Source organism: Helianthus annuus, chromosome 14, assembly GCF_002127325.2.
Source record: "Helianthus annuus cultivar XRQ/B chromosome 14, HanXRQr2.0-SUNRISE, whole genome shotgun sequence".
In the NCBI taxonomy this organism is placed as follows: Eukaryota; Viridiplantae; Streptophyta; class Magnoliopsida; order Asterales; family Asteraceae; genus Helianthus; species Helianthus annuus.
The window spans coordinates 92,764,118-92,771,674 of record NC_035446.2 but is presented as its reverse complement, the minus strand read 5'-3'; positions in this window follow the sequence as shown (position 1 = coordinate 92,771,674).

Genomic DNA, 7,557 nt, shown 5'->3' with positions numbered 1-7,557 from the left:
GCACCTTTAACTATCGAGAAGCATAGGCAATAACCTTGCCTTTCTGCATAAGCACACAACCCATCCCGGTGTGTGATGCATCACAATATACCACAAATTCCTCTATTCCATCAGGCAATGTTAACACCGGTGCATTGCTTAGCTTCTGCTTAAGGATGTCAAAGGCTTCTTGTTGCTTCGGTCCCCAGTCGAACTTAATTTTCTTCCTAGTCAGAGAAGTTAGGGGTGCCGCAATCCTTGAAAAATTTTCAATAAAACGCCTGTAATATCCTGCCAATCCCAAGAAGCTGCGAATTTCTGTGGGTGTTTTAGGCTCTTGCCAATTCATGACAGCTTCCACCTTAGCGGGATCCACTTGGATACCACGCTCACTAACCATATGTCCAAGGAATTGGACTTCTCGCAGCCAGAATTCACATTTAGAGAATTTGGCGTAAAGCTTATCCTGTTGAAGTAGTGAAAGAATACAGCGAAGATGCTTCTCATGATCAGCTTGGTTCTTTGAGTAAATCAGGATGTCGTCAATGAAGACAATAACAAACTTGTCCAAGTATGGCTTGCAGACACGGTTCATGAGATCCATGAATGCCGCTGGTGCATTAGTGAGCCCAAAAGGCATCACTAGGAACTCGTAATGACCATAACGAGTCCTAAATGCAGTCTTGTGTACGCCTTCATCTCTAACCTTCAGTTGGTGATAACCTGACCTTAGATCGATCATAGAGAAGTAGCTTGCCCCTTGAAGTTGATCGAACAGATCGTCGATCCTGGGTAATGGATATCTATTCTTGATAGTGACCCTGTTAAGCTCACGGTAATCGATGCACAGATGCATCGATCCATCCTTCTTCTTGACAAATAAGATTGGTGCTCCCCACGGAGACGAACTAGGTCTAATAAAACCTTTGGCTAGCAATTCATCCAGTTGTGTTCTCAATTCTTTCATCTCTGTTGGTGCTAATCTGTAGGGTGCTCTTGTAACCGGTGTTGCCCCTGGAATAATGTCAATCCTGAACTCTACTTGCCTATCTGAGGGTAAACCAGGTAGTTCTTCGGGAAAAACTTTAGGGTATTCAGAAATGACAGGGATATCTTCAATCTTGGGTTTCGGCTCATCGATAGTTACTTGTGCCATGTAGATGACACCACCCTTCTTCAGACATTGAGAGGCCTTGAGCATAGATACTTGCTCCGGCAGTCCATACCGGGTATCTCCCTGAACGGTAAGTGACTCACCAGACGGAGTCTTGAGCACTACTTGCTTCTTATTACAGACAATCTGGGCCTGGTTATTAGATAACCAGTCCATACCCAAAACTATGTCGAAACCGGCTAACTTCAAAGGAAGGAGGGACAAAGGAAAAGAGTGGTTCTTAATGGATATGAAACATCCATCTAATATGGTTCAGGCGGTTTCTAAGGTGCCATCTGCTAACTCCACCTCATACTTCACACTTAAGGTTTTGACAGTAAATTCAGCAATTTGCAAAACTTATTATCTACAAATGATTTATCAGCTCCTGAATCAAAAAGTACTCTTGCATAGACATCATTTATGAGAAAGGTACCTGTGATCACGTTATCATCCTGTACAGCTTCCTTTGCATCCATTCTGAAGACTCTAGCATTGGTCTTCTTCCCTTCATCAGCTTTCTTGGCATTCTTTGGGCAATTTGTTTTGATGTGCCCCTTTTCGTTGCAACTGTAGCATGTTGCGTCTTTCAGCTTCTTGCACTCTAGGGTTTTATGTTCCGTGGATTTGCAAATCCCACAAGGCCTTGTCTGAGATTGGGATCTCGAGTCAAGTCTGCACTTCCCAAAGTGATATTTCTGACAAGTCTTACATTTGGGCTTATCTCCAGACTGATGCCCATCTTTCCTTGAACTAGATCCCTTCATGTGGTCATTGTTTCCTTGGTGCTTTTTATTTGATCGACGCGAGTTGTTATCATCATCATGCTTCCTTTTCTCGGCATCCTTGTTCCACAGCGATCTCTGCCTGACCACGTCCAGTGTGAGGGATAAGGATATATCAGCTACTCACCTGAATGTAGCTGGCCGAGAGGCTTTTACACTTGCCTTGATCTCCGGCGCTAAGCCCCCTATGAAACGAGCTATTCTTTTGGGTTCCGGGGTCACCAGATAAGGAACCAACCTTGACATTGTGTTAAAGCTCGTAAGGTAAGCTTGGCAGTCCAGATTCTTCATAACCAACGACAGAAAATCCGACTCAATCTTCTCTACCTCATGCTGAGGGCAGTAGTTCTCTCAGATGAGGGCAACAAATTGTTCCCATGACATACCGTACAGTGGAATCTTTCCAGTTGCCTGAATCAACGATCTCCACCAGGCTAAGGCCTCACCCTTAAACGATTGAGACACAAATTTCACTACATTCTTCTCAGCGCACCCGCTGATATCAACCACTGTGTCCATCTCATCCAACCATGTCATGCAGTCTATCGCTCCTTTCTCCCCCGTAAAATCCCGGGGCTTACATGAGACAAAGTATTTGTAGGAGCAACCCTTATCACGGGGTCCTTGATTCAGCACGACTCTTTGAGACGGGACACTATGATGGTTTGAAGAGTGACGATCGTCATCATCTTTTGCAATAGCGTTACTGCCTATCCACTTGATTCGCTATACTGCCTATCCAAGGCTTTTGCAACAGCGTTATCAATTAAGACTTGCAGTTCAACACTCGCTATATTAATCCGAGCATCATTCTGGTTCTCCTTTGGGTGACTATTTATTTCATCTGAATCAGCCATTTTATCTTGAACTGCTACATAAGATAGTGACAAAAATTATTTGGGAGTTTATTATGGAATTGCCCTTTTTGGCAATTCATTAACCATGGTAACATAGACAATATTGGGTTAATTTGTTACTCACATTTATTTAGGCTTTTAATACAACTTATCCTAATTATAGACAATATTATTAGTGGCACAAAAGCCTAGTCACAGGGACGTTTTAAATTATAAGCCATGATTTCAGAGAATCAAGGCATGAAGGTTTGAACATAGTTCTCATACCTTTTCTTGACAGGGAGTCATAGACTACTACTGTCTTTTATCTTATACAACAATGAATATGGCCCGTAGGCACTACATCACTAATGGATGCTTTGATATGTGATCATCTTAATTGATGATTTAAACCCATGATTTATAGATCATTAAGTTAGGGTTAGGAATCTTTTGAAGAATCCTTATATAAGAATGACGTGTGTGATTTTAACGAATCACGTCTGCCAGGAGTGTTAACATGTCTACAGAGGTTAACAGGAATTTGAATCTTTTAACCAGGTCTTACCATCTTGGCCAGGTCTTATAATGACACGAAGGCTAGGGTATACAGTTAAGATTCTTTATTAATATTTGAATAGGCAGATCAATTTTAAAAGGAATGAGTTTTGATTTATTTACTTCATATATTTATGCATATAATGACAAAAATGAAATTTATAAACCTAGCATTCCAATAAATATTAAAAAGGATTACACATTGCCCTAAACGGGACTTTTTAAACAGACAAATAACCTACGCAGAGGTTAAACTAGAAACAATTCCGCGCAGGGACCAAATACTAAGATAGGTGTCCTCGCAGGGACTGAAAAGGCAAGTCCACGCAGGGACTGAAAGACAAATAAATGTCCACACAGGGACTAAACACACAAATAAATGTCCACACAGGGACTTGATTGAAATAGGAATTACAATAGTACATATAGAGACTAATGATCTCGCTTCTTCTTTCCTTTTAACAGGTTTGCCAGACCTTTGAGGAATCCACGGTTGTTCTTACGTTCTTCTTCAAAATCTCGTTCCACCCTGTTTAAACGGTGGAGGATTTCTTCCTGTTCCGGTGGGGAAAAACGTGGCGGCTGCGATAGGTGCTGAGCCGGAGGTCTAGCAGGTACTGGATACCGATGAGTTAAGTATCCCATTCCCCAAGGTGTTTCATAAGGTACTTGAGGATGAAGGGCATGGTAGTTTGCCGCCGCTTCTATGTATGGGTCGACACCAATATAGTTGTAGTGAGTGTGAGCTGGCTCCTCAAATGGGTTATATGCCGTGGAACCGGCGTATGTAGGTATCGGGTTATCATAACCAAATGGTGGCGGAGGTGGTGCAACTGGTGTAGAATTCACCTCTGCAGCTGGGTTAGAAGGTCCACCCATTTGTGGGTCTTCATGCAGTGGCGGATAATGACTGCCACTGGAGTGTCGAGGGGTGCTAAAGTGAAAATCCCCTCTTCGTGCGGATATCCGCGCGCCTGTTCTCCTAAGCCTTGGAGGATCTGGAGGTGCTTGATGAACTGGCGGCGGTGGAGGCGGTGGCGTGACTGCCACGAAACGCGAATCCTCAGAGGGATCCTGCTGCTGCTGATGTGGTTGCTCATGAGGCGATAAATGGTGAGAGGGTGTAAAGTACCACTTACACTGGTTGAATCTTGCCTGGTAACTGTCTGGACCCTGATAGGGTGTTCCATGGAAGGATGATCCATCAGAGATCTCGATTGGATGGTTAGGGGTACCTCTTGCAGGCTCGACGGGATCCGTGTCCTCGTCCATGTTCATTGCATTGTCTTCTGAGAAGTGGTCCTCCGGTCCCAATGGGTTAAAACCCACTGGTTCTTGGACAAAGTTTGCCGGGTTGAACCGGCCCTGAAAGACAGGAGTAGGGTCGCCAAAGGAACGGTGCGAAACGGAACGCTGGAGAGGTATGAATGAAGGTTGAGGGTTATCGGGCTCGTTTTCCGAGTTCGGCCCAAAAAAGTGACGGTAAAAAGGTGTTGAACTGTGAGAGATAGACCGTCTAGCGGGCTCAAAAAGGTTCCTCCTGTTCCTCTGAGGATCGGCACTCATTGTGCTGGAAGGAGCTCGCATGTGAGAAGGCCCGGCCTCGTGATCGTTGTGGGTAGTGATTGGCCCTTTGCCTCTTCCTCCTCTTCTGATTGCCGGTGGCATATTTCCTGCTTAAACAATTGAAATCAACAACAAACAAGAAAAGACAAACTAATGCAACAATTCGAATTCGTCCTAAGTTCTTGTCTAGACTCGAGTATGTGCAATTGTGTCATTGAGATTAAACACATAAGGATAGTGTTTAATTCACTCAACGTTGACTCTGATACCAACCTGTCACACCCCGATATTTACACGTTTCACCGGTAGGCCCGGTGGGGGATTATCGTGACGTATTTGGTAACATTACAGTCAAACAACACAATATTTAAATGCACAGCGGAAGAAAAAGATAGATATATTTCAACTGAATATAATTGTAATATTAAGTATCACGAACAGTTGAAAATAATCCACAGGGGATCCAAAAATAAATAGGAAATTTTGTTCAACAGTTGACATCCAAGCTTGCGAGACTTATTGTGGACGCTAGGAGAAAGCCATCCTAGTTCGCTTAGTACCTGCACTTAACCTTTTTGGGAAAATACGTCAGTTTACACTGGTAAATACATTCAACTGACACTTTTGAAAAAGTTTAATAAAATTGATTTGAATGCACGTGGCACAAACTTTTATAACTTGGGATAATTATTTGAATATAATACTTGTAAACGAATTACATGTTTCTTATGTGTTCAGTAGCCCGATCCATAGACCGGGTTAAAGATCAATAGACACACCACATTATTTGTTCATTTATGCATCAACGGGTGTACGCCTACACCCCGTGCTCAAGTCGTGGCCATCTCGTAAGATGATGTCAAGGATATCCGGGACATGGTCATTAACCCCCCAAAGGCTTTAAACAAACAAAACATTTCAAAATAAAGCATATCAATGATTTAATCTCTATTCGATTAATGATTCAATGTTGGACCAAGCGGTATTCTATATACCGTACCCCAAGTCCGTATAAGGGAAATTAAGTTAAAAGTATTTACCTTTGCAAGTATCAATCACAAATAGCAAGTGCGGGTAGCTATTACCGGGTCTCCTATTCTGGAATGAAGGTTTGTAATAACCTATTAGGATCCTAACGGGTCTTTAATTAAGCCTAAGCTTAGACCGGTTGGTTTTAACGAAAGACACGGTTCGAACGCACGATTAGGCGAAGACCGGAATAGAATGTGTTTTAGTCCCGACAAGTTTAAAGACTTGTATAATATGGGTGAACTAAACACCTTCTGGATTTTGAGATAAAAAAACGATAAGGTTTGACCCGTTTCGGCAAATTTATGTAAACTAGTTACATAAACCGAACCGAACGCGTAGGAAGCATAACGGGTAACCATGAGAGTCCTATATAGGTTTCCTAAGTCAATATGATCTAAATATGTTGTGATATCAGTAGGATACCTTCCATTATGCCCAAAACGAGTTTAATCACAATATACGCCCCGTAGGGGTATTTTGGTCATTTTAAAGATTATAAAAGTGATTTCCGGGTTAAGCAGGAAATCTGAGTTTTCTGATCAGGTTATAAACTTCAAAATACTTTATTTATTATTTAAAATCAGTAGCAATTGGATTGGCGTCAAAATACTATGTAGAACTCGTTTTATGTCCGAAAAGGGTATAATCGGTATTTACCGAATCAAGGTCATAACCTTAGGTTATGAGCAGGTTAAAAATAATTAAAAATCTTTAAAAATCCCGAAATATTATACTACATCAGTGTGTAAAAGGTTTGGTGTCGAAATTGGGTTTAGATAGGCTTTATGCAAAGTGCGCCATTTAATTAACAAAAGTTTCTTAATTGCGCTATTTAGCATAACTCCTATTCTACACCTCTAACTGACATGAAATTTAGGGACATGTTTATAAATCAGTAGCAAAGATTTTTTGCTCTCTCACATTCCCAAAATTCTCGTTTTATGATCAAAAGGGCATTATGGTCAACTTTTAAGCTTTTAACGGAAACTTGTAAACAAAGCGGACAATCAATGAACCAGTCACAGAGGGTTATACTATCATGTAACCTGGTCCTAAGGAAGTCCTAAGGCATTTCTAAACTCTACTAAAACGGGTCAGAACTGAAGTCAAAGCAAAAGTCAAAGTTTTGCGACTTTCGGTTCCGAACCGGGTCAAAACAGAAAATGGTCGGATCAAACAAGCTTAGACCCGTTATTATACTTATTATCAAGTTATATGAGTGATAAAATAGGTTACATGCCTTCTACATTGTTAATTATATGTTAATTCGAAAATTAAGCTTCTGTTGACTTTTTCTAAACATCTTTGACCCGACATTTGATCTAGTTAGAGTGGGAATCAGAGGGTGCCCTTTTGAGGGTTTTAATGCCCACATAATTACCAACTTATAACTACCTTTGATTTTATTAATCACTGGACCATTAATGATTAATCGTTAAGTCAACCGTTAATTACGACGTTTTGACTTTTAAGCTAAAACTAAGCAAAAACATAACTAAGAAAGGTCAAGCATACTTACTGAAGTCCTATGCACGATTAGGAAGGCTTAGGGAAGACACTTGTGCTCCAGAAAGCCCCACAAATGCAGAAGGAAGGAATGAACACAATGTTGCAACAATGTGACTTTTTATAGTGATTTCAATCGATT